We start from the raw sequence: 25,906 nt of genomic DNA, 5'->3' as shown, positions 1-25,906 counted from the left end.
CCATTCTGCAGCTTTACAATGTTCTATTCTAACTAAATACTGTAAGTTCTCCCCACATAGATTCTGAAAGGGGCTGCTACTTGCAGACTAAAACTAATTACCAGGTAACACTTGATGTTATTTATACATTGTCCAATACTTATCAATATTTATATTTTTAGCTCAGTTTTTCAAACATCATCCTTATCAATATGGGTGAAATAAAGACTTGTCTTGGAAAAGTTATCTGGACTTCACTCTCACCACTGTCACTGCATGCCAAGAGTTACATCACATCAGCATACCAGAAAAAGATTTTGGCGTAGCTTATATCAAGCAGCCAAAATATTCAACACTAGCTTGGTGAGTCATGCCAGTGATGGAACTAAATGTTGCGTAAAGTAACTTTGACTTGTGCATGCAAAACAACCACTCTGTGGCTATTTACTTTCAAAATATTTCAAATTTTGGCAATATCCCACGTGCTGAGTTGTCACTGGCTGATAAATGTAACCCTCACCTCATTGTATTTAGACAACAGACGATATTCAAAGGCTTGCAGTGCCCACACATTAGAAGATGCTCAACTCTTACCTTTGTGGCCGGCTCAACTCCAGCACTTACCGGTCATCAGACTTCCATCCTGGACGCCCACATTCAGTCACATTCAGAATATTTTCCACATATCCGGCCTCAAGCAGACGTTAGATAATAGAACATTTTTAGAAGTTGCCCTTTTTTGTTTTTTTATCTGTTACCACCTGCAATTACTGTGCCACTAATTAGTGACTGGCAGGCATGGTATTGTTTGAGGGCGCAGCCACAGCAATAACTAAACATCTACGTGGACAGACATATGAACATTGACGCAATGATTGATAAGCACTAATACCAGCCACAAACTTAGCCTTTCAACTCATTTTTATGCACAGCACATCTGGTGCTTGAGCAATACCTTCATCTTTAATGCACCAGTTTCAATTCTTTTTGCCATGACAATCAATGAAACTTAAAATTTAAACCCCAAGGTGAGCATTTCTCTGTATAGGTAAAGTAAATCATGGCTACTAAGAGGCTGCCAAGCATTTACCCAGCTCTGTGGTAAACATAGAAATGTGAAAAGAAAATAGCACAAAGTTGAAGGCCTTGTCTTTTGTGTTACACAATGAGGACTCCAAAACTGCATTGAAAGTGGACACGCAAAAAACATGCTAATACAAGGCTATAGGAAATGGGAACATGAAAACAGGATTGAGCAGTACATCAGGTAAGCCAACTTTTTGTCTATTAAATAAAATGAGGTTCCTTAATTTGATACATTATTGATTATCATTGGGGTGGAGAATGATAACGTCATGCATGTTAGTTGGAAATACAAATAAAAATGTTACCACATTAAATACACATGAAAATGCTAGTTTCAAAACAAGAGAAGAATATACTACAGTGCTTTAAAAGAACATTTAACTTGCTTGCTTACTTACTTACTCCAAAGGCTATAGCCTATGAAGGGTTTTAACCTCCTGCAGGATACATGCCCATTCTTCTCTATCTCTTGCCTTACTCCTCCAATGATGAATTCCTAGATTTTTAAGATTCTCCTCAACATCATCCATATATGGTTTTCTTGGCCTGTCAGAGCCTCTTCAACCCTCTGGTTTTCCTTTATATATTTCTTAACATTTTTCTGTTCTTCCAGTCTCGCTTTGTGCCTAATCTATCTCAACTGATCTTTATTTTTGCTACGATTTCTGGTTCTGCATAAAAAGTTCTTAATTGTTCATCAGTTATTATTCTCCACACTCCATTCTCATATATTACTCCATGGATATTCATACCCCATATTTGGGGCATTTTCTCAGCTACTTGTGCTAAGTACCAGGCTTTGTAATGTTTAACTCTTAAAGTTTTGGAGACTACACTTGATTTTAGTATTGAATACATTGCAATGTACCACTTATTTGCTGCATTTATTCTACCTTTAATTTCACTGCTTAATTGTTTTTTTCTGTTATAATAGATCCTAGGAACTTAAATTCATTAACTTTCAGGAATTTTGTAATTTCCTACTTTAATTTTTTTTGATTTTCTACTCCTCGTAGATTTCCAGATGTGATCATATTTAGTTTTCTCCTTGTTGATTTCCAGCCCAAACTTTTTTGACCCCAGCTTAAGTAAAAGGAAGCCTTCTTAAGAATCCTCTTGTTCTGCCTGAAAAGTCTATGTCATCTGCATATGTCAGGACTTGTACTTTTCTATTAGATAGATAGATAGATAGATAGATAGATAGATAGATAGATAGATAGATAGATAGATAGATACTTTATTAATCCCAAGGGGAAATTCACATAATCCAGCAGCAGTATACTGATACAAAGAAACAATATTAAATTAAATAGTAATAAAAATGAAAAGAATTAAAATAAAATTAATGATTGCATTTACTCCCCCAGGTGGAATTGAAGAGTCACGTAGTGTGGGGAAGGAACGATCTACTCAGTCTGTCAGTGGAGCAGGACAGTGACAAAAGTCTGTCACTGAAGCTACTCCTCTGCCTGGAAATGACACTGTGTAGTGGATGCAGTGGATTATTCATGATTGACAGGAGTTTGCTTAGTGCCCGTCGCTCTGCCACAGATGTTAAACTGTCCCACTTTAATCCTACAATGGAGCCTGCCTTCTTAACAAGTTTGTCCAGGCGTGAGGCGTCTTTCATCTTTATGCTGCCACCCCAGCACACCACCGCGTAGAAGAGGGCACTCGCCACAACCGTCTGGTAGAACATCTGCAGCATCTTACTGCAGATGTTGAAGGATGCCAACCTTATATGTGGTCCCACCTGTTTTGATCTCCAGTTTTCTTATGATTTAAGATAAAACAGCATTTAGTTTACATAATAAGAGTAACAATAATAATGAAATCACCCTCAACACTCACCGTACTTCCCTTACTTCCATTGTCTAAAACTGTTTATCTTAAGCAGAGGCTCAGGTATGTTGAAGCCTATGCCAGCAAGCACTGCATACAAGACAGAGACAACACCTGAACATAGCACCAGTCTTTCACAGGGTGAACCTTACTTCCTATAACTCCCAAAACCTCTTTGTTATTATGTCAAGAACTAAAGACTTAAGGGTTCACATGTGGTAATTTAGGTTTCCAAAACTAAACTAATCTTTACTGTTTTTCCTTTATTTTTTTCTTGCAAACACTGAACACTTGAACTCAAAACCAATTCCAATATACTGTAATATGGCTGTCTTGATGTCACAGGCATCTCATGCTTTGCAACTACATAGTGTAATATTGAACAAACACACAAGATCGTCAAAACCAGCACCAATGATGAGACCACTGTCAAAAGGATAAAATTAAAGACAAACAATAAAACAAAACAGAAAATTGTATTTACATGTTCCTAAACTGCAGGATATGTACTCTACATAAGAAGTGGCAAAGTGAATCTTTACAAAGTTCTCACATCTCATCCTCAAAATCAAATAATCCAATTCCAAAGTTCAGAGGCACTGGCAACAAGGCATGAAACAGCCCTACCAGTGTTTCAATCCATCACAGGGCCCATTCCGACAAAGTAAATACATTCATAGGGTTAGAGAGTGGTGACATGCTGCATGTTGGTTAAACCTGCACATTTTTGGTGATATGGAACAAAAACTGGAGCACCATAGAAAGAACCCATATGAAGTATGAGGAGAATGAGCAAAGTCCATTTGGACAATGTTCAGGCATGACAGTCAGACCTAGTACACTGGATCCATGAGGTACAGGGCTAATCATTCCACCATCCTTTCACCCAAAAGCAATATTAAATTTAGAATAGTTTAGCTGGCTATGGAAACCAAAGCAAATTACTCTCAGTTACTTTTGAACCTGTCTGCAATGTCCTTAGGTCACATATCTACAGATATCGATTGCTATGTGCTACTGTTAAGAGTGATGACTCTAACTACATGGAAAAAACTGCACAGCCTTTCAAATGGCTTTCTATTTGAATCAATAAACACAGCAGCCAAAGGTGTTGTTAGATTATTGGCGACTGTAAATTGGCAAGTGTGGGTATGGGCTTGTTAGGCTGCCCCAATCATAGTTGATTCTACCCTTGCAACCAGTGCTACTAGCATAGATTCTGACCCCTGTGACCAGGAATTTACCAGCAGAGGTGCTAACATTGATGAACTGAGCTATTAATGTGTAAGCTATAAAATACTCGTTAAACAGAATTGCTTCTGTCATGCTATGTTTTATAATCCTGTGAGATTGTTTAGATCTAATGATGCCAATCTTTTAACTTTCCTAGATCACCATAACACAATTTTTATGGTGTAGAGATTTTTTTATGAGTAGTTTTCATCTGGTCTTCCTATCAATGACTGTCTATGAAACTCCATATCTGAAGGCTCACCTCTTCTTTTTTGTATTCCTATGTGTAACGCCAGTATTTTCAGAGAGCCTATATTGTACCTACTGTACTGATACTGACCCTTTAAATCTTCCACTTCTTGACTTTCAGTTTGCCACATTCAGATCTATTATAGCTACTGCCCTAGAAGACCCTCCCAAGGCAATGCTCTGTTTATTGGCTCAATTCTCATTAAGGTACATGTATCCAGATTATCTCTGTGTATTATCTGCCATGTAGGTTATGTCTGTCTCTAGAGGGAATCCTGAAGGAAAGATGCGGGATTAACACAGTGACTTACTCATCTTCCTTTCTATCTTCAGCCAGAAAGAATAGCACCAAGAAGAGGAGCAGGAAGCCCGCCTCCTACTCCTTCCCTTCCAGTTCATCAGGCTTAAAACCACAGTGCAACAGGAAATAACAATCATTTAGAAGTGCAACGGAAAGAACATACACACCTCTATACAAATTACAAAATGTTAAGACGTCACATTGTATCTATTTACTAACCTAAAACTGAAGTTAATAATTGGGCAGTGACTAATGGTACCCCTTTGTTGTTTTCTCCAGCATTACTGTTTATGTCTCAATTGTATAAGTAAAGCTTCTTAAATGTAATGGTATTGTAAAATAAACTTTAGAATTGATCCATAATGAAGGACCTGTACAATGTCCTGACTGATTTATGTTGCCAAAACTACCTTTTTGCTAATTTTATTGATACTGTATGTGTGACATATGAACTCTAAGCAATTTCATTACATCTGCTCAGTCTCTGGCATAGCATTTAATAATAAAAATTGGGCTTCTACTGATTTTGTGAAAGAAATATCTTTCCCACCCTTGATTCCAAACAAACTTTGAAGAAAAAGTTTTGCTAAACAATAGGGTGACACAGTTACTCTGTGACTAGTGCTGCTGCTCCACAGCTCCAAAGTCCTCAGTTTAAATTATAGCTTGTTCTCTAACTGTGTAGTTTGCATGTTCTCTCCGTGTTTGTGTTTCCCTAAGGAATCCAGTTTTCCTCCCATGTCCCAAAGATGACCATTTTTGATTAATTGGCGGCTCTAAACTGTCCCTGCATTTGTGTGAGTGGGCCCTTTGAGAAACTAGCACTCCACCTTAAGTTAATTCCTGCCTTACACCCAGGATGCAGCACTCTGCAACTCTGAATTAACTTAAGAAGGTTTCAGAATATACTGATAGAAGTCAAGTATTATGTATTTATAATACAAAAAGTAAAAATGCATGGAAAATTAAAAAATAATAGTTTTCAGAATTTTAAATTCAGCACCAATGGTAATCACTACATAAATATGTCATATGCAAAATGAGTATGCAAAGTTGTTTTTTTGCTTGAGTGATCTTGTGTCCGCTGAATAATTTATTAAAATCCATTGTTGCAAAGAGAACTCCTAAGGTGTAATGGTTTTTTCTCTATTCCAAAAACAATAACTCTTTAAAACCAAATGAATACTGGAAAAGAAATAAAATTTTCTATTTCAATTGATAGTTTATTGAAGTTAAATTCAAGTACAAGTTTATTGTCATGTGTACACAGTACAATGAAATTTTTACTTACAAGTTGTAATACCACGAGGTCAAATGGAAGGACTGGGATGGGAGATAAATGGGAGTCAAAATAAACATAAATTAAACCTGGAATAACAGGAGAACAAAGGGTAAAACCCTCCCAAAAAAGAGATTATAGGGCCAGAAAACCTGAATGAATTTTGAAAATGCTTTGCTTTTTATTTGAGATGCTGCAAATTCAGACAATTAAGTGACCTCAAGATGGGAATTTTACACCCTATGAGCCCTAATGTCCTTATTCCATGACCCCTGATGAAGAGGCTGCAATCATATGACAACCAATAAAGACAATTGCACAAAATATTGGTTTTCATCTGAAAATAAAGACATTGCCAGAGGACAAAATAAATTGAAAGTAACTAAAAATCAAAGAACAAACATCAGGAATAGCCTTCTAATGTCAGAAATGAATGCAAATAATTAAATCCAATCATGACACGTCTCTTCTGAACAGTGGCAAAAATAGAACATCAACAATGGCACATACACAGACATAAACAAATTGAGTATCCCTAACACAAAATTCCAAAATGCTCCAAAATCTGAAAACTTTTGAGCGCCGACATGATACCACCTATTTTGCCTCAAATTTTTTTTTTTACTGCTGAACAGATGTTAACAACATACAATATATGCAGATTCCAAAATAATTTATTCATTCTAAGTGGGGATCTAGCCCCCTGTGAAGCATCTAGCACCACAAAGCTAAGACACATGATTCATGACTAGGGTTGGTAGTTTAGCATACCCTGTGAAGAGCATCATGAAGCATCATCACTTGATCGACAATTGGGGGGTCGTGAAGTGCTATTACTAGGGACAGATGATGCATGGCGATTTCAATATGCTAATTCAATATGACTGTGAGGAGTATAGTGAAGCAATAATGCTTGCACAGTATAGGATGCCACAAGTGGAACATTCCACACCAAGGGTCTCATTAATAAAACTTTTCTTGGATTTGAACGTGAATATATACGTATGCAAAAAAAAAAATAAATTATATAACCTAGCTTACAAACAGTCAATGGAGGCTCTGAGGGAGGAGTCTGAGTGTCTGGGCTGGTGAATGTCCTGGAAAAAACCCAAGATCCAGGCCTTTAATGACTTCTTGGACACAGTCATCAGCAGTGTGTTCATCTGCGGAGAGAATGTAGACCTTGTCGAGAGGTTTACTTACCTCATCAGTGACATTCATGTCTCTGATGACTCTTCCTATGAAGTCAGAAGACAGATTGGGAGAGTATGGGGGGTCATGAGGTCACTGGAAAGGGGTGTGTAACACTCCCCATATCTTTGCAAAAGGATGAATGTCCAAGTCTTTAGAGTCCTGGTGCTTCCTGTCTTGCTATATGGTTGCGAGATATAGATGTTATCCAGTGACCTGAGGTGAAGACTGAGCTCCTTTGGTACTGTATTTCTTCGGAGAATCCTTGGGTACCACTGGTTTGACTTTGTGTCGAATTAATGGTTGCTCATGGAGTACCGAATGAGGCACATTACCTGAATTGTGAGGGAGCGTCAGTTACGGCACAACAGCCATGTGGCATGATTCCCAAAGGGTGATCCATCTCACAGGATCCTCACTGTTGAGGACCCGAGTGGCTGGACCAGGCCAAGGGGATGCCCACGTAACACCTGGCTGCAGAAGATAGAGGGTCATTTCCGGAGGGTGGGACTGGTCCTCGTGTCTGCCTAGGATGTTGCCAAACTAGGATCCCAAGCTGTTTTGTTGCCGCACTGTACCAGTGCCTGTCCCCGACCTGACCTGACCTACCTTTATAAACACAGTTATCATGTAAATATATACGTAGCTTCATCCTTGCTTGGTGCCCTTACTGCATTACTGTATGAGTGAACTAAATTGCTTTGACTGTGAAAGGAGAACTGGTCACTTCTGCAAATTGTCTTTTTATGTTGGCAAAATATTGGCACCCACGCCATACGAAAACTGGATGTAATGCCTCCTTAGTTAATGGCTTCCAGCGCAATGGGCATGACTAAGTGAAGATTGGCTGAGATATTCCTGACCTGTCAGCCAGTTCCCTTAAAAGTGATAACACGTAACTGGTATAAACTGATGAAAAACCAAAAAGTTTGTCAGTGCATTGGCCCTCTTAGTAATGAACAACAATAAAGTCTGTACATCATATTCGTCATGTTTGAGGTTTAAAATGTTTATCATGCCAACAAACATTATAATAACTGCTCATTGATAAGAATTATTATATGTGTGAGTTGTCATCTAGCTGGATTGGCTGCATTTCCCTACTTGAATATTATATATATATATATTGTCACAAGAACGAGACATGGACAGATAAAGAGCTGGGGCAGCCACCCGTATATTGTGGTATCCTGGCTGCAAAAGTCGTTTTCTTTCAAAATACAGAGCACTGAAGTGCATACAACCGAGTCCAAAACAAGACTGAGGAAACAAAGGAAAAGGGGCAGGTTTTAAAGGGGGAGACAGGAAGTGAGGTCATATGGATCTGGCACGTGGTCTTCCACCATTGGCTCAGAGCGGAGGTGACATCAGAGGGACTGGAGCTGGTGTGGCCGACTTCCATTGGCTCAGTCCCGGAAGTGATGTCAGGAGAGCCAGTTGAAATCCCCCAGGGATGGTCTACAGGCAAGGGAGAAAAGAGTCAGTGCACTCTGCCACACCCCGCATGCCTCCAACTGCCTTCACTCAAGCCCTTTAGCTGCCTCCCATGCGCGCAGGTGACAAGGCCCCCCCCTTAGCCCAGACCCGACGGGTCGGGCGACCCTAACCGAGAGGTCGTGAACCCGAGAAAGGGCATCAGCGTTGGCGTGGAGAGCGCCCCGACGATGAACGAGCGAAAACTTGTACGGCTGCAGGTCAAGAAACCACCGGGTGACCCGCGGATTCGACTCCTTGTGGAGGGCCATCCACTGTAGAGGTGCATGGTCCGTGACAAGGGTGAATTCCCGGCCCAACAGGTAGTACCTCAGCTGAGTAATCGCCATTTAATCGCCAGAGCCTCCCTCTCCACCGCAGCATACCTGGTCTCCGTCCAACAGTTTCCGCTCAGGAACATGATGGGGTGCTCCACACCATCGACGCTTTGGCTCAGCACGGCGCCCAGGCCTGTGTCCGGCGTCCGCCTGGAGGATGAACGGCAAAGAACAGTTAGGTGCCATCAAAACAGGTGTGGACGTAAGGGCCTGCTTTAAGTCACCAAATGCAGCGCCTGTTTTTTCAGTCCATGCCACAATGTTCGGGGCCCTCTTCTTTGTTAAATCAGTCAAGGGCGCTGCTCTCTCCAAAACCGGGTACAAACCGGCGGTAGTACCCGCTAACCCGAAAGGCTTGGACCTGCCGCTTGGTTCATGGACGGGCCATTTCAGAATGGCATCAATTTTGGAGCACTGTGGCCTTACGGTACCTCACCCACCAGGTAGCCTAAATATTTGGCCTCGCTTAATCCAAGAAGCATTTCTGGGATTAATCCGAGCCCGCCTCACCAAGTGTCCGTAATACCGCTTGGACATGCTGTAGGTGTTCCTTCCATGTGCTGGAATAGATGACCACGCCATCCAGGTAGGCAGCACTGTATGAGTTATGAGGTCAAGCACTTTGTCCACCAGACGCTGAAAGGTTGCTGGAGCCCCGTAACCCAAATGGAAGGACACGATACTGCCAGTGTCCGCTAGGGGTACTAAACGCGTTTTTCCTTCGGAGTCCGCTAAAGGAACCTGCCAGTACCCTTTCGTCATGTCAAGTGTGGTCAGGTATTGAGCCTGTCCAAGCCTCTCGAGGAGGTCGCCCACGCGCGGCATTGGATAAGCATCAAATTGGGAGACTTGATTGCCGACGGAAGTCATTGCAGAACCTCCAACTTCCGCCAGGCTTACCGACGAGCACAATGGGGCTGGACCAGGGACTATAACTTTCCTCAATCACACCTAGCTCCAGCATGCGCTTGATCTCAAGCTCCACTTCAGCCTTTTTGCCTCGGGAAGACGACATCGGCGTTCTCGGACAACAACCCCGGCTCTGTCACGATGTTGTGCTCAATCAGAGAGGTCCTTCCGGGTTCTCACTGACTACCTCCCGACGGTCCGGATAACTGTTTCCAGCTCCTGCCGCTGTCTGGGACTTAAGTCCGTGCGGGTTAAGGTCGTGTGTGTGGCGAAGAGTGAGCGGGCTGGCCGGAGGAGGGATCGGGTCCCTGTCCTTCCACGGTTTCAGCAGGTTCACATGATAAACCGCTCCTTTGGCCGATGATTGGGTTGACTCACCAAATAGTCGACCAGTCCCTTCCTCTCCTTAACTTCGGAGGGGCCCTGCCAGTGGGCAAGCAATTTAGAGTGGGAGGTAGGCACTAGGACCATGACCCGATCTCCCGGAAGAGACGTGCACGGTTGTAGTACCGGCCTGTGCTGCTTGAGCCTCCTCCATGTGACTTTTAAGGACAGGCCAATCTTTCCAAATCTATCGCAGTAACTGTGCGATATACTCCAGTATGTTTGTGGAGGGAAGAGCCTCTTCTTCCCAGCCTTCTTTCAAAATATCTAATATGCCCCGAGGTTGTCGCCTACAGTAGTTCAAAAGGGGAGAACCCCGTGGAGGCTTGTGGGACTTCCCGATAGGCAAAAAGGACGAGGGGGAGGAGCTGATCCCAGTTCCTTCCATCCTCGCTGACCACCTTACGCAGCATTTGCTTGAGAGTTTGATTAAACCTCTCTACTAATCCGCCGGTTTGAGGATGATACACCGAGGTCTTTAAATGCTTTATTTTCAGTAATCTGGCAGTCTCCTTGAACGCTTCCGAGGTGAAGGGGGTCCCCTGGTCTGTCAAGACTTCTTTGGGGATCCCCACGCGAAATACCCCTAGTAATTCCCGTGCGATGGCTTTAGAGGTAGCTGAGCGCAACGGAACAGCTTCGGGTATCGTGTAGCGTAATCCACGAGGACTAAAATGTACTTGTGTCCTCGGCTGAGGGCTCCAGGGTCCCACCAGGTCGACCCATTCTGTGGAAGGGAACGCCAATCAGTGGAATAGGAACAAGAGGAGCACGGTCCCTCCTAGGAATTTGTCGCAGTTGACACTCCGGCAGGAAGCGCCAAAGCGGCGAACCTCCTCATTAATTCCTGGCCAGTAGAAACGGAGCTTGATCCGCTCCAGAGTTTTTCGGTGCCCAGGTGGCCACCTAGGAGGTGGGCGTGTGCTAGCTCGCAGACCTGCCGGAAGGTACGCTGCACTAGCAGCAGCCTCGCCTCCTGCCCGCCATGCATTGCTACACGGTAAAGGAGGTCATTATCTAGCACAAAGTAGGGGCCCTGTGGCATCGACTGATTAGTGCGCTGGCCATTGACAAGGACCACTGCATTTTTACAAACTTCAGGGAGTCATCATTCCATTGCTCCTTCTAAAAGAAGCCGGCGCTTTTAAATTGGAACCGCAACACGGAGAGAGGGTCAGCGCCGACCTCAATGGGCGTGGTTTCCTCCGCCCGCCGGGCGCTGGTGGATGACGGTTAGCCCGCGACGCCCGGAGTTGCCACGCCAGTCAGGGCGACTGCTTCGCCTCTCTGCCGGCTGATTACACGGCGTGGAGGCAGCTTGAGACGGGTTATCTCCGCCCATAACGAGGCCCAAATTAACCCCGGAGTGGTATGTGTCTCACCGCTTTGATTTTAGACCAGTCCCGCCCTAGTATCACCGGGTGTGGAGGATCAGGTAGGACGCTACGGTGAGTTTACTAACTGACCCTCCGTAACTGATGACACAGCGGCGGACCTGTACCAGCGGATGTCTCCGTGGACACAGGTTATACCGGTCTTAAATTTAGCCACTGTTGCGTTGCACAAAGCGGCGGGCAACAATTGAAATGTTGCTGCCGGAGTCGAACAAACCTGTGAGCTTGTGTCCGCTGGACGCATCACCACGCCAGTATGTGGGACCGCCAACGGATTAGCCAGAGCACACCAACCCTCCTCGCCTCCACCTGCATTCCTCCTGCCTCCAAGCGTTTGCGCGCTGCTGCACCGCGGACGCCAATACGGGCTCCGGATTGTACAGGGTGGGGCTAGGTCTTGGAACGCACTCGCTGAGTTTGACATGAGGACGGTTCTGCTCCCCAGAGTGTGAGGCCGCCCTCTGCGTCTCCATAAGCTCTATGAGCTCAGACATGTTCTTAAACCGCTGCCCCAAACCGCTGGGTGAAGCCACGGGAAGCGCTTCCAGGAGCAGATAGCAAGCTACCTGCTCTATTATTTGGTAGGGCGTGTTTTCAAATGGCCGTAGCCAATGCCCTACCATTGCCCATAAGGACCAGGCTTGTTTGTTGGTTGGCCGCTCAGGGTCCAACCTCCATGTTTTATTTTATTCACCTGCCAGTCTGGGGCACCCCTAGGTGGTAAATGGGGCTTTGGTTTCAGGGAGGCAGGCACTCTCCCCAAGAGAGCATACTGAGTCCCTTTGCCTCCCTCCAGGGCAGCCCACTTCTGTGAGCCCCACCCGCACACCCTGGCCACTCCAGATGGCTAGTTATGAGTGCCGGAGCGGAGCCCGCACCGGTCACGCCAACCACGGGCACCCTCCCCGCCTGAATACTCGCCCCGCACGCCCCACCTGGGTATATTGCAGGTCCTGTCCCCTTCTCTCCGGGACTTCTCCATCCTGCCGACTACGCCACTGTCACAAGAACGAGACATGGACAGATAAAGAGTTGGGGCAGCCACCGTATATTGTGGTATCCTGGCTGCAAAAGTCGTTTTCTTTAAAATACAGAGCACTGAAGTGCATACAACCGAGTCCAAAACAAGACTGAGGAAACAAAGGAAAAGGGGCAGGTTTTAAAGGGGAGACAGGAAGTGAGGTCATATGGATCTGGCACGGGTCTTCCACCATTGGCTGAGTCGGAGGTGACATCAGAGGGACTGGAGCTGGTGTGGCCGACTTCCATTGGCTCAGTCCCGAAGTGATGTCAGGAGATCCAGGTGAAATCCCCGGGATGGTCTACAGGCAAGGGAGAAAAGAGTCAGTGCACTCTGCCACACCCCGCATGCCTCCTAACTGCCTTCACTCAAGCCCTTTAGCTGCCTCCCATGCACGTGTGTGACAATATATATATATATATATATATATATATATATATACACACTGCTCACAAAAATTAAAGGAACACTTTAAAGAAACACATTAGATACATCAGATCTCAATATGAAGTTGGATATCTATACAAATAACGACAGGGCAATGTCTTAGGAACAAAAGGATGCCAAGTCTTTTAATGGAAATAAAAGTTTTCTGCCTACAGAGGGCTCAATTGTGTAGACACCCTAAAATCAGAGTGAAATGAAGATGTGGCAGGCTAGTCCATTTTTCAAAAACTTAATTTCTGCTACTCAAAATCCTTTTCAGTATCTTATGTGGCCCCCACGAGCTTGTATGCATGCTTGACAACGTCGGGGCATGCTCCTAATGAGACGACGGATGGTGTCTTGTGGTATTTCCTCCCAGATCTGTATGAGGGTATCCCTGAGCTGCTGTACAGTCTGAGGAGCAACCTGGCAGCGCCTAATGGACCGAAACATAATGTCCCACAGATGTTCTATTGGATTTAAGTCAGGGGATCGTGAAGGCCATTCAATTGTTTCAATTCCTTCATCCTCCCGGTACTGCCTGCATACTCTTGCCACATGAGGCGGGCATTGTCGCAGCATTAGGAAGAAACCAGGACCTACTGCACCAGCGTAGGGTCTGACAGTGGGTCCAAGGATTTCATCCTGATACCTAATGGCAGTCAAGATGCCGTTGTTTAGCCTGTAGAGGTCTGTGAGTCGCTCCATGGATATGCCTCCAAGATCATCACTGACCCACCACCAAACCAGTCATGCTAAACGATGTTACAGGCAGCATAATATTCTCCACGGCTTCTCCTGACCCTTTCACGTCTTTCACATATACTCAGGGTGAACCTGCTCTCATCTGTGAAAAGCACAGGACGCCAGTGGTGGACCTGCCAATTCTGGTATTCTATGGCAAATGCCAATTGAGCTCCCCGGTGCTGTGCAGTGAGCACAGGGCGCAGTAGACATTTGGGCCCTCAGGCAACCCTCATGAAGTCTGTTTCTGATTGTTTGGTCAGAGACATTCACACCAGTGGCCTGCTGGAGGTCATTTTGTAGGGCTCTGGCAGTGCTCATCCTGTTCCTCCTTGCCCAAAGGAGCAGATACTGGTCCTGCTGATGAATTATGGACCTTCTATGGCCCTCTCCAGCTCTCCTAGAGTAACTGCTTGTTTCCTAGAATCTCCTCCATGCCCTTGAGACTGTGCAGGGAGACACAGCAAACCTTCTGGCAATGGCACGTATTGATGTGCCATCCTGGAGAAGTTGGACTACCTGTGCAACCTCTGTAGGGTCCAGGTATCGCCTCATGACACTGACTGTAGCCAAATGCAAAACTAGTGAAGAAACATTCAGAAAAGATGAGGAGGGAAAAATGTCAGTGGCCTCCACCTGTTAAACCATTCCTGTTTTGGGGGTTATCTCATTGTTGCCCTCTAGTGCATCTGTTGTTAATTTCATTAACACCACAGCAGCTGAAACTGATTAACAACCCCCTCTGCTACTTAACTGACCTGATTAATATCCCATAAGTTTCAATGACTTTATGCTATACTCTGATTAAAAAGTGTTCCTTTAATTCTTTTGAGCAGTATATATATATATATATATATATATATATATATATACTTATATACTACTGGTAGCATGAGGCGATACCTGGACCCTACAGAGGTTGCACAGGTAGTCCAACTTCTCTAGGATGGCACATCAATACGTGTCATTGCCAGAAGGTTTGCTGTGTCTCCCTGCACAGTCTCAAGGGCATGGAGGAGATTCTAGGAGACAAGCAGTTACTCTAGGAGAGCTGGAGAGGGACATAGACGGTCCATAACCCATCAGCAGGACCAGTATCTGCTCCTTTGGGCAAGGAGGAACAGGATGAGCACTGCCAGAGCCCTACAAAATGACCTCCAGCAGGCCACTGGTGTGAATGTCTCTGACCAAACAACCAGAAAGACTTCATGAGGGTGACCCAAGGGCCCCATGTCCCTCTAATGGGCCCTGAGCTCACCCCAGCAGCATGCAGCTCGATTGGCATTCGCCATAGAATACCAGAATTGGCAGATGCACCATTGGTGCCCTGTGCTTTTTACAGATGAGAGCTGGTTCACCCTGAGCACGTGACAGAAGTGAAAGGGTCTGGAGAAGCCATGGAGAACATTATGCTGCCTGTAACATCATTCAGCATGAGCAGTTTGGTGGTGGGTTAATGATTGTCTGGGGAGGCATATCCATGGAGGGTCACACAGACCGCTACAGGCTTGACAAAGGCACCTTGGCTGCCATTAGGTATCAGGATGAAATCCTTGGACCCATTGTCAGACCCTATGCTTGGACAGTGGCTCCTGGTGCACGACAATTCCTGGCCTCATGTGGTGAGAATATGCAGGTAGTTCCTGGAGGATGAAGGAATTGATACCATTGACTGGCATACACACTTTCCTGACCTAAATCCAATAGAACACCTCTGGGACATTATGTTTTGGTCCATCCAATGCCACCAGGTTGCACCTCAGACTGTCCAGGAGCTCAGTGATGCCCTGGTCCAGATCTGGGAGGAGATCCCCCACAACACCATCTGTCATCTCATTAGAAGCATGCACCATGTTGTCAGGCATGTATACAAGAACACAGGGTCCATACAAAGTGCTGCATATAATTTTGAGTTGCTGCAATTAAGTTTTGGCAAAATGGACTAGCCTGCCACATAATTTTTTCACTCTGATTTTGGGCGCTCTTTGAATTCAGGGCTCTGTAGGTTGATTATTTTCATTTCCATCAAACGATGTGGCATCCTTTCTCGCTCCTAACACATTACCCAGTCTATATCAGTATAGATATCCAGGAGGATTTCTTTTTTCCATTGAGATCTGATGTGTTTTCAAAGTGTTCCTTTAATTTTTTGACAGTTTATATATATATATGCTCAACTATATAATATGTTTTATGTTCTGATATTATGACTGACTTTTTAATTACTGTGGAAGAAGAAAACAAATCTGCATGGTGGCACAGTGGTTTAACCCAGCCACTGGGGATGCACAAACCAGTGAGTTTCTTCGTCCCAGTCCCAAGCCCAGATAAATGGGGAGGGTTATGTCAGGAAGGGCATCTGGTGTAAAATTTTGCCAGATCAATATGTGGATAACAATACAAATTCCCATTCGGATTGGTTGAGGCCTGGGTTAACAATGGTCGCCACTAGTACTGTTAGCCAACAGGGTGCTGGCGGAAATTGGGCTACTGTTGGCCAAAGAAGCAGAAGAAGAGGAGGGTTAAGAGAGTGGAACCGAGGGTAGGAATTTTGAATGCTGGCAGTATGACTGGTAAGGGAGAGAGTTAGCAGATATGATCAACAGAATGAAGGTTAATATATTGTGCGTGCAAGAGACAGTTCCCTTAAAAGTGATAACACGTAACTGGTATAAACTGATGAAAAACCAAAAGTTTGTCAGTGCATTGGCCCTCTTAGTAATGAACAACAATAAAGTCTGTACATCATATTCGCTATGTTTGAGGTTTAAAATGTTTATCATGCCAACAAACATTATAATAACTGCTCATTGATAAGAATTATTATATGTGTGAGTTGTCATCTAGCTGGATTGGCTGCATTTCCCTACTTGAATATTATATATATATATATTGTCACAAGAACGAGACATGGACAGATAAAGAGCTGGGGCAGCCACCCGTATATTGTGGTATCCTGGCTGCAAAAGTCGTTTTCTTTAAAATACAGAGCACTGAAGTGCATACAACCGAGTCCAAAACAAGACTGAGAAACAAAGGAAAAGGGGCAGGTTTTAAAGGGGAGACAGGAAGTGAGGTCATATGGATCTGGCACGGTCTTCCACCATTGGCTCAGAGCGGAGGTGACATCAGAGGGACTGGAGCTGGTGTGGCCGACTTCCATTGGCTCAGTCCCGAAGTGATGTCAGGAGATCCAGGTGAAATCCCCGGGATGGTCTACAGGCAAGGGAGAAAAGAGTCAGTGCACTCTGCCACACCCCGCATGCCTCCTCAACTGCCTTCACTCAAGCCCTTTAGCTGCCTCCCATGCGCGCGCAGTGTGACAAGGCCCCCTTAGCCCAGACCCGGGTCGGGCGACTAACCGAGAGGTCGTGAACCCGAGAAAGAGCATCAGCGTTGGCGTGGAAGAGCCCGACGATGAACGAGAAAACTTGTACGGCTGCAGGTCAAGAAACCACCGGGTGACCCGCGGATTCGACTCCTTGTGGAGGGCCATCCACTGTAGGGTGCATGGTCCGTGACAAGGGTGAATTCCGCCCAACAGGTAGTACCTCAGCTGAGTAATCGCCATTTAATCGCCAGAGCCTCCCTCTCCACCGCAGCATACCTGGTCTCCCGTCCAACAGTTTCCGCTCAGGAACATGATGGGGTGCTCCACACCATCGACGCTTTGGCTCAGCACGGCCCAGGCCTGTGTCCGGCGTCCGCCTGGAGGATGAAAGGCAAAGAAAAGTTAGGTGCCATCAAAACAGGTGTGGACGTAAGGGCCTGCTTTAAGTCACCAAATGCAGCCTGTTTTTCAGTCCATACCACAATGTTCGGGCCCTCTTCTTTGTTAAATCAGTCAAGGGCCGCTCTCCAAAACCGGGTACAAACCGGCGGTAGTACCCGCTAACCCGAAAGGCTTGGACCTGCCGCTTGGTTCATGGACGGGCCATTTCAGAATGGCATCAATTTTGGAGCACTGTGGCCTTACGGTACCCACCCACCAGGTAGCCTAAATATTTGGCCTCGCTTAATCCAAGAAGCATTTCTTGGGATTAATCCGAGCCCGCCTCACCAAGTGTCCGTAATACCGCTTGGACATGCTGTAGGTGTTCCTTCCATGTGCTGGAATAGATGACCACGCCATCCAGGTAGGCAGCACTGTATGAGTTATGAGGCGAAGCACTTTGTCCACCAGACGCTGAAAGGTTGCTGGAGCCCGTGTAACCCAAATGGAAGGACACGATACTGCCAGTGTCCGCTAGGGGTACTAAACGCGTTTTTCCTTCGAGTCCGCTAAAGGAACCTGCCAGTACCCTTTCGTCATGTCAAGTGTGGTCAGGTATTGAGCCTGTCCAAGCCTCTCGAGGAGGTCGCCCACGCGTGGCATTGGATAAGCATCAAATTGGGAGACTTGATTGCCGACGGAAGTCATTGCAGAACCTCCAACTTCCGCCAGGCTTACCGACGAGCACAATGGGGCTGGACCAGGGACTATAACTTTCCTCAATCACACCTAGCTCCAGCATGCGCTTGATCTCAAGCTCCACTTCAGCCTTTTTTGCCTCTGGAAGACGATACGGGCGTTCTCGGACAACAACCCCGGCTCTGTCACGATGTTGTGCTCAATCAGAGAGGTCCTTCCGGGTTCTCACTGACTACCTCCCAACGGTCCGGATAACTGTTTCCAGCTCCTGCCGCTGTCTGGGACTTAAGTCCGTGCCGAAGTTAAGGTCGTGTGTGTGAGCGAAGAGTGAGCGGGGCTGGCCGGAGGAGGGAGTGGGGTCCCTGTCCTTCCACGGTTTCAGCAGGTTCACATGATAAACCCGCTCCTTTGGCCGACGATTGGGTTGACTCACCAAATAGTCGACCAGTCCCTTCCTCTCCTTAACTTCAGGGGCCCTGCCAGTGGGCAAGCAATTTAGAGTGGGAGGTAGGCACTAGGACCATGACCCGATCTCCCAAGAGACGTGCAGCGTTGTAGTACCGGCCTGTGCTGCTTGAGCCTCCTCCATGTGACTTTTAAGGACAGGCGAATCTTTCCAAATCTATCGCGTAACTGCGCGATATACTCCAGTATGTTTGTAGAGGGAAGAGCCTCTTCTTCCCAGCCTTCTTTCAAAATATCTAATATGCCCCGAGGTTGTCGCCCATACAGTAGTTCAAAAGGGGAGAACCCCGTGGAGGCTTGTGGGACTTCCCGATAGGCAAAAAGGACGAGGGGGAGGAGCTGATCCCAGTTCCTTCCATCCTCGCTGACCACCTTACGCAGCATTTGCTTGAGAGTTTGATTAAACCTCTCTACTAATCCGCCGGTTTGAGGATGATACACCGAGGTCTTTAAATGCTTTATTTTCAGTAATCTGGCAGTCTCCTTGAACGCTTCCGAGGTGAAGGGGTCCCCTGGTCTGTCAAGACTTCTTTGGGGATCCCCACATGCAAGAATACCCCTAGTAATTCCCGTGCGATGGCTTTAGAGGTAGCTGAGCGCAACGGAACAGCTTCAGGGTATCGTAGCGTAATCCACGAGGACTAAAATGTACTTGTGTCCTCGGCTGAGGGCTCCAGGGTCCCACCAGGTCGATCCCGATTCTGTGGAAGGGAACGTCAATCAGTGGAATAGGAACAAGAGGAGCACGGTCCCTCCTAGGAATTTGTCGCAGTTGACACTCCGGCAGGAAGCAAAAGCGGCGAACCTCCTCATTAATTCCTGGCCAGTAGAAACGGAGCTTGATCCGCTCCAGAGTTTTTTCGGTGCCCAGGTGGCCACCTAGGAGGTGGGCGTGTGCTAGCTCGCAGACCTGCCGGAAGGTACGCTGCACTAGCAGCAGCCTCGTCTCCTGCCCGCCATGCATTGCTACACGGTAAAGGAGGTCATTATCTAGCACAAAGTAGGGGCCCTGTGGCATCGACTGATTAGTGCGCTGGCCATTGACAAGGACCACTGCATTTTTACAAACTTCAGGGAGTCATCATTCCATTGCTCCCTTCTAAAAGAAGCCGGCGCTTTAAATTGGAACCGCAACACGGAGAGAGGGTCAGCGTCGACCTCAATGGGCGTGGTTTCTCCCGCTCCGCCGGCGCGTGGTGGATGACGGTTAGCCCGCGACGCCCGGAGTTGCCACGCCAGTCAGGGCGACTGCTTCGCCTCTCTCTGCCGGCTGATTACACGGCGTGGAGGCAGCTTGAGACGGGTTATCTCCGCCCATAACGAGGCCCAAATTAACCCCGGAGTGGTATGTGTCTCACCGCTTTTGATTTTAGACCAGTCCGCCCTAGTATCACCGGGTGTGGAGGATCAGGTAGGACGCTACGGTGAGTTTACTTAACTGACCCTCCGTAACTGATGACAAGCGGCGGACCTGTACCAGCGGATGTCTCCGTGGACACAGGTTATACCGGTCTTAAATTTAGCCACTGTTGCGGTTGCACAAAGCGGCGGGCAACAATTGAAATGTTGCTGCCGGAGTCGAACAAACCTGTGAGTCTTGTGTCCGCTGACGATCACCACGCCAGTATGTGGGACCGCCAACGGATTAGCCAGAGCACACCAACCCTCCTCCCTCCACCTGCATTCCTCCTTGCCTCCAAGCGGTTTGCGCCCAGCGCCGCTGGACGCCAATACGGCTCCGGATTGTACAGGGTGGGGCTAGGTCTTGGAACGCACCGCTGAGTTTGACATGAGGACGGTTCTGCTCCCCAGAGTGTGAGGCCGCCCTCTGCGCTCCATAAGCTCTATGAGCTCAGACATGTTCTTAAACGCTGCCCCAAACCGCTGGGTGAAGCCAGGGGAAGTGCTTCTAGGAGCAGATAGCAAGCTACCTGCTCTATTATTTGGTAGGGCGTGTTTTCAAATGGCCGTAGCCAATGCCCTACCATTGCCCATAAGGACCAGGCTTGTTTGTTGGTTGGCCGCTCAGGGTCCAACCTCCATTTTTTATTTTATTCACCTGCCAGTCTGGGGCACCCCTAGGTGGTAAATGGGGCTTTGGTTTCGCAGGGAGGCAGGCACTCTCCCCAAGAGAGCATACTGAGTCCCTTTGCCCTCCAGGGCAGCCCAATTCTGTGAGCCCCACCCACACACCCCTGGCCCTCCAGATGGCTAGTTATGAGTGCCGGAGCGGAGCCCGCACCGGTCACGCCAACCACGGGCACCCTCCCCGCCTGAATACTCGGCCCCGGTACGCTCCCACCTGGGTATATTGCAGGTCCTGTCCCCTTCTCTTCCGGGACTTCTCCATCCTGCCGACTACGCCACTGTCACAAGAACGAGACATGGACAGATAAAGAGTTGGGGCAGCCACCCGTATATTGTGGTATCCTGGCTGCAAAAGTCGTTTTCTTTAAAATACAGAGCACTGAAGTGCATACAACCGAGTCCAAAACAAGACTGAGAAACAAAGGAAAAGGGGCAGGTTTTAAAGGGGAGACAGGAAGTGAGGTCATATGGATCTGGCACGTGGTCTTCCACCATTGGCTCAGAGTCGGAGGTGACATCAGAGGGACTGGAGCTGGTGTGGCCGACTTCCATTGGCTCAGTCCCGAAGTGATGTCAGGAGATCCAGGTGAAATCCCCGGGATGGTCTACAGGCAAGGGAGAAAAGAGTCAGTGCACTCTGCCACACCCGCATGCCTCCGAACTGCCTTCACTCAAGCCCTTTAGCTGCCTCCCATGCGCACGTGTGTGACAATATATATATATATATATATATATATATATATACACACTGCTCACAAAAATTAAAGGAACACTTTAAAGAAACACATTAGATACATCAGATCTCAATATGAAGTTGGATATCTATACAAATAACGACAGGGCAATGTCTTAGGAACAAAAGGATGCCAAGTCTTTTAATGGAAATAAAAGTTTTCTGCCTACAGAGGGCTCAATTGTGTAGACACCCTAAAATCAGAGTGAAATGAAGATGTGGCAGGCTAGTCCATTTTTTCAAAAACTTAATTTCTGCTACTCAAAATCCTTTTCAGTATCTTATGTGGCCCCCACGAGCTTGTATGCATGCTTGACAACGTCGGGGCATGCTCCTAATGAGACGACGGATGGTGTCTTGTGGTATTTCCTCCCAGATCTGTATGAGGGTATCCCTGAGCTGCTGTACAGTCTGAGGAGCAACCTGGCAGCGCCTAATGGACCGAAACATAATGTCCACAGATGTTCTATTGGATTTAAGTCAGGGGATCGTGAAGGCCATTCAATTGTTTCAATTCCTTCATCCTCCAGGTACTGCCTGCATACTCTTGCCACATGAGGCCGGGCATTGTGCATTAGGAAGAAACCAGGACCTACTGCACCAGCGTAGGGTCTGACAGTGGGTCCAAGGATTTCATCCTGATACCTAATGGCAGTCAAGATGCCGTTGTTCTAGCCTGTAGAGGTCTGTGAGTCGCTCCATGGATATGCCTCCAAGATCATCACTGACCCACCACCAAACCAGTCATGCTAAACGATGTTACAGGCAGCATAATATTCTCCACGGCTTCTCCTGACCCTTTCACGTCTTTCACATATACTCAGGGTGAACCTGCTCTCATCTGTGAAAAGCACAGGACGCCAGTGGTGGACCTGCCAATTCTGGTATTCTATGGCAAATGCCAATTGAGCTCCCCGGTGCTGTGCAGTGAGCACAGGGCAGTAGACATTTGGGCCCTCAGGCAACCCTCATGAAGTCTGTTTCTGATTGTTTGGTCAGAGACATTCACACCAGTGGCCTGCTGGAGGTCATTTTGTAGGGCTCTGGCAGTGCTCATCCTGTTCCTCCTTGCCCAAAGGAGCAGATACTGGTCCTGCTGATGAATTATGGACCTTCTATGGCCTCTCCAGCTCTCCTAGAGTAACTGCTTGTTTCCTAGAATCTCCTCCATGCCCTTGAGACTGTGCAGGGAGACACAGCAAACCTTCTGGCAATGGCACGTATTGATGTGCCATCCTGGAGAAGTTGGACTACCTGTGCAACCTCTGTAGGGTCCAGGTATCGCCTCATGACACTGACTGTAGCCAAATGCAAAACTAGTGAAGAAACATTCAGAAAGATGAGGAGGGAAAAATGTCAGTGGCCTCCACCTGTTAAACCATTCCTGTTTTGGGGTTATCTCATTGTTGCCCTCTAGTGCATCTGTTGTTAATTTCATTAACACCACAGCAGCTGAAACTGATTAACAACCCCCTCTGCTACTTAACTGACCTGATTAATATCCCATAAGTTTCAATGACTTTATGCTATACTCTGATTAAAAAGTGTTCCTTTAATTCTTTTGAGCAGTATATATATATATATATATATATATATATATATATACTTATATACTACTGGTAGCATGAGGCTATACCTGGACCCTACAGAGGTTGCACAGGTAGTCCAACTTCTCTAGGATGGCACATCAATACGTGTCATTGCCAGAAGGTTTGCTGTGTCTCCCTGCACAGTCTCAAGGGCATGGAGGAGATTCTAGGAGACAAGCAGTTACTCTAGGAGAGCTGGAGAGGGACATAGACGGTCCATAACCCATCAGCAGGACCAGTATCTGCTCCTTTGGGCAAGGAGGAACAGGATGAGCACTGCCAGAGCCCTACAAAATGACCTCCAGCAGGCCACTGGTGTGAATGTCTCTGACCAAACAACCAGAAAGACTTCATGAGGGTGACCCAAGGGCCCCATGTCCTCTAATGGGCCCTGAGCTCACTCCCAGCAGCATGCAGCTCGATTGGCATTCGCCATAGAATACCAGAATTGGCAGATGCACCATTGGTGCCCTGTGCTTTTTACAGATGAGAGCTGGTTCACCCTGAGCACGTGACAGAAGTGAAAGGGTCTGAGAAGCCATGGAGAACATTATGCTGCCTGTAACATCATTCAGCATGAGCAGTTTGGTGGTGGGTTAATGATTGTCTGGGGAGGCATATCCATGGAGGGTCACACAGACCGCTACAGGCTTGACAAAGGCACCTTGGCTGCCATTAGGTATCAGGATGAAATCCTTGGACCCATTGTCAGACCCTATGCTTGGACAGTGGCTCCTGGTGCACGACAATTCCTGGCCTCATGTGGTGAGAATATGCAGGTAGTTCCTGGAGGATGAAGGAATTGATACCATTGACTGGCCGCCACACTTTCCTGACCTAAATCCAATAGAACACCTCTGGGACATTATGTTTTGGTCCATCCAATGCCACCAGGTTGCACCTCAGACTGTCCAGGAGCTCAGTGATGCCCTGGTCCAGATCTGGGAGGAGATCCCCCACAACACCATCTGTCATCTCATTAGAAGCATGCACCATGTTGTCAGGCATGTATACAAGAACACAGGGTCCATACAAAGTGCTGCGTACAATTTTGAGTTGCTGCAATTAAGTTTTGGCAAAATGGACTAGCCTGCCACATAATTTTTTCACTCTGATTTTTGGGGCGTCTTTGAATTCAGGGCTCTGTAGGTTGATTATTTTCATTTCCATCAAACGATGTGGCATCCTTTCGTTCCTAACACATTACCCAGTCTATATCAGTATAGATATCCAGGAGGATTTCTTTTTTCCATTGAGATCTGATGTGTTTTCAAAGTGTTCCTTTAATTTTTTTGACAGTTTATATATATATATATGCGCAACTATATAATATGTTTTATGTTCTGATATTATGACTGACTTTTTAATTACTGTGGAAGAAGAAAACAAATCTGCATGGTGGCACAGTGGTTTAACCCAGCCACTGGGGATGCACAAACCAGTGAGTTTCTTCGTCCCAGTCCCAAGCCCAGATAAATGGGGAGGGTTATGTCAGGAAGGGCATCTGGTGTAAAATTTTGCCAGATCAATATGTGGATAACAATACAAATTCCCATTCCGGATTGGTTGAGGCCTGGGTTAACAATGGTCGCCACCAGTACTGTTAGCCAACAGGGTGCTGGCGGAAATTGGGCTACTGTTGGCCAAAGAAGCAGAAGAAGAGGAGGGTTAAGAGAGTGGAACCGAGGGTAGGAATTTTGAATGCTGGCAGTATGACTGGTAAGGGAGAGAGTTAGCAGATATGATCAACAGAATGAAGGTTAATATATTGTGCGTGCAAGAGACTAAATGGAAGGGGATTAAAGCCAGGTGGATCAGAGGTGGATTCAAATTGTTCTATATGGTGTGGGTGGGAGGAGAAATAGGGTAGGAGTTATTCGGAAGGAACAATATGTCAAGAGTATTTTGGAGGCGAAAAGATTATCACAGTAATGATTATGAAGCTGGAAATTGGAGGTGTGATGATGAATGTTGTTAGTGCCTCGCAAGTTGGGTGTACGATGAATGAGAAAGAAGATTTCTGGAGTGAGTTGGATGAAGTGATGGACAGTGATACACAAGGGACAGAAAGTGGTGATTGGAGAGGATTTCAATGGACATGTTGGTGAAGGGAACAGAGGAGATGAGGAGGTGATGGGTAGGTATGGTGTCAGGGAGAGGAATGAAGAAGGTCAGATGACAGTGGATTTTGCAAAAAGGATGAACATGGCTGTGGTGAATAAATATTTTAAGAAGAGGGAGGGACATAGGGTGACGTACAAGAGTGGAGGAAGACGCACACTGGTATATTATATCCTATGTAGAAGGGTCAATCTGAAGAAGATTGATGACTGCAAAGTGGGGGCAGGAGAAAGTATAGTTAGACAGCATAGGATGGTGGTCTGTAGGATGAAGTTGGAGAACAAAAGGAGGAGAGTGAGGGCAGAGCCAAGGATAAAATGTTGGAAGTTGAAAAAAGAAGGTTACAAGGTTAAGTTTAGGAAGGAGGTAAGACAGGCACTGGGTGGCAGTGAAGAGTTACCAGGCAGCTGGGCAACTACAGCAGATGTAGTAAGGGTGACAGCAAGAAGGGTGCTTGGCCTGACATCTGGGCAGAGGAAGAAAGAAAAGGAAACCTAGAGGTGGAATAGGGAAGTACAGGAGAGTATACAGAGAAAAAGGATGGTGAAGAAGAAGTGGGATAGTCAGAGAGATGCAGGAAGTAGACAGGATTACAATGGAATAAGGTGTAAGGTGAAGAGAGAGGTGTTCAAGGCTAAAGAAAAGGTATA

General features: G+C 46.4%; 1 long non-coding RNA gene across 1 annotated transcript; it reads left to right on the top strand.

The window, feature by feature from the left end:
* The first annotated feature begins 423 nt into the window (after positions 1-423).
* Positions 424-5,774, top strand: LOC120532323. Its single transcript, XR_005634274.1, has 3 exons — positions 424-1,246; positions 4,511-4,596; positions 4,723-5,774. It is a non-coding gene; the product is annotated as an uncharacterized LOC120532323 (long non-coding RNA).
* Positions 5,775-25,906: the final 20,132 nt, after the last annotated feature.

The sequence above is a fragment of the Polypterus senegalus genome, chromosome 1 (assembly GCF_016835505.1).
Source record: "Polypterus senegalus isolate Bchr_013 chromosome 1, ASM1683550v1, whole genome shotgun sequence".
Taxonomy (NCBI): Eukaryota; Metazoa; Chordata; class Cladistia; order Polypteriformes; family Polypteridae; genus Polypterus; species Polypterus senegalus.
Note: the sequence above shows the minus strand (reverse complement) of the source record. Positions and strands in the feature narration are given on the sequence as shown.